At 36.4% G+C, this 2,423-nt stretch overlaps 1 long non-coding RNA gene across 1 annotated transcript in view; it reads left to right on the top strand.

The window, feature by feature from the left end:
- Positions 1 to 307, top strand: part of LOC116693490 (uncharacterized) — a 1,751-nt gene extending 1,444 nt beyond the window's left edge. Inside the window, exon 3 of the long non-coding RNA XR_004332925.1 lies at positions 133 to 307. This is a non-coding gene — a long non-coding RNA (uncharacterized LOC116693490). The remainder of the gene's footprint in view (positions 1 to 132) is intronic.
- Positions 308 to 2,423: the final 2,116 nt, after the last annotated feature.

The following is a 2,423-nucleotide window of genomic DNA, read 5'->3' on the forward strand; positions in this document are numbered from 1 at the left end:
ACACGGCCTCGCCGAACACATTGGGGCGCCAAATAAAGGAGAAGTCAAGAAGATATCTTTAAATGCCTTAGATCTCAGAGGGTTGAGCAATAGAAGGTGCAGCTAAGATTTCTCTTGTGTGTGTTTGCAGAGCCACACTACCAACGGAAGACAGTTCTGCTACAGAGAAAGTTTCCAGTGGGCTCAGAAAATCTAACATCAGCTGCAGTAAACCGTGGGCAGCGGTCAGCAGCTTTAAAGATGGATTATGTAGCTTGAAACTTAGCTTGGTTTTGCATGTAATAAATACATACTCTTTGTCTTTTAATCATTTTTACGTAATTGTGGCTATGTGTGACTGGCCAGACCTTCCCCACAGCTCTGCAATGCAAGACTAGTATCTCAAAGCCTTAAAGAATGACCTGGATATTTAACAAGCTTGCTCAAGGTTAAATCCTATTAATATAGCATTCACACTAGTGATTGTAATCCAATTTAACAGCCACTTAATCACTTTAATGTCTTCTTTATGAAGCCATGTATACTGAATGTGCACGTACACTTTGAGTTGTTAACATTCTGTAATTGTTATGTGTGCACATCTATTAATTACTATGTTCAGTTATTTTATATGGCATGTAAGTAGGGCATCATTGGAAATGAGAGCTTACTCTCAATTGGCCCTCCTGAATAAATAAAGTTGATACATATGTTTCCAGATTCTAAACGTTTGACTCCGTATTCAATTATTAAAATATGCGGTTTTCTAATCAACTGCCAGCATGTCTTCCACCGGCCAGCCTTCTGCCCCACCATTGGAGGAACAACTGCAGTTGATCCAACATGGTCCTGACTAACCAAACAGTTCAAGCTTACCTTAGAGGGTTTTTGTGTGCAAAATACACATTTGTTTTATTTTTCTTTAAAGGAAGGTTCAGATTGTCAGAGTTTAATGAAGTTAAAATATATTTATGCAGAAATCTATTGTGGAGAATATTAACATTTTGAAGTAGGTTGGTTTTGTGGCCAGGATTATCTTGCCAGTAATATTGAAACTGCTTGTTTTTCAGTGATAATTCATGCATGCATGCAATTGATATTTTAAGTTTGATAGTGGTGCTCTAGCATCTGTGCTTGATTGCATACATGCTCCTAATTATTTATGGACCATTAAAACAAAAACTTGTTGCAAATTTTTGAGCTTCAAGAGTTAAATCTTACTGTTGGGATAGCTGCATAAAGTGTACAAGCATTATAGATGACACACTGGCTGACCTGACAATTGTCTAATAACATTAAATATTGATATTGTGCACTGGGTAAGGAATTGTTTACCAAAACTGATCTACACACATGGCATTACGTGACAGATTGTAATTAGGCTGTATAGTGACAAAATAATTAGTGATGCCTTATACTTTTTGACTTTGTTAGTCTTTTTCTTGACTACTAAATCTGTTTCTCTGATTTCCATTTCTGCAAATTCCTTATTGGTAGATTTTGTTTATCCTGTTCAACAAAGGACATATGTTAAAGTCCATATTCATTACATTTTGAGATGTATAGATCCAAAAGCACGAAAAAATTTGGTTTTCACAGTGTTCCATGTTTCACCTTTTTCAGTAACAATTCTGAACATAAACATGATACAATTACCATGACCTAAAACTATGACAGTATCTTTAAGTAAAGTGTTCTGTCACATAGGCAGTGAGGCAGTTTTGCTTTGTATTACACAATATAGTAAGTAAATATGTGCTTTTCTATTGATGTAAACATATTTTGTCAAGTTACAGTGTAGCTTCTGGATGGTTTGGTTTCTCTTTAAGACCGACTGTTGCTGCTCTGGAGGGAACTACAAGAACTGTTGGGTCCTTGTCAATTATGGAGTGGGGTGTGACCTACTTTATCTGTAAAGTGTCTTGAGATACTCTAGTAGGAATGATACTTAATAAAATTGAATTGAATTACGATACATATAGGAATGCTTACGAAAATGCACAAGGTTGCAATATAAATCTGATGACATGTTATCATATCTTCAAATGGCTCAAAGGCTGCTGAAGTATTCCATTGTTGTGTTGCAGATAGTAATGTTCACTGATGGAACAACAACATGTAACTGTGTTAGAGTGGCTGTCACAATAGCAAAGTCACTGTCTATGTATAAACACCATTATAGTATGGTTATGCATTCCAACATTATCACTATGCCTCTTTGCCACAGCTGAAGTGGAGTTTGCCCCCTTGGTTGAAGCGTGTAGAGAGATCGTTTGGAACAGTCAGACGTTTGAAATGAGTTTACAGAAATCTCGGGTTCACAAAAGTAGTGTAACATATGAAAGCTTGTCAAACAAGACGGCGTAAAACACAGTTCACAAATGGTCAAAACACAAAAATACAGTCTTAGCTTCTAAAAATCATGTTGGTCAACGTTTTGGGCT

Source organism: Etheostoma spectabile, chromosome 8, assembly GCF_008692095.1.
Source record: "Etheostoma spectabile isolate EspeVRDwgs_2016 chromosome 8, UIUC_Espe_1.0, whole genome shotgun sequence".
NCBI lineage: Eukaryota > Metazoa > Chordata > Actinopteri > Perciformes > Percidae > Etheostoma > Etheostoma spectabile.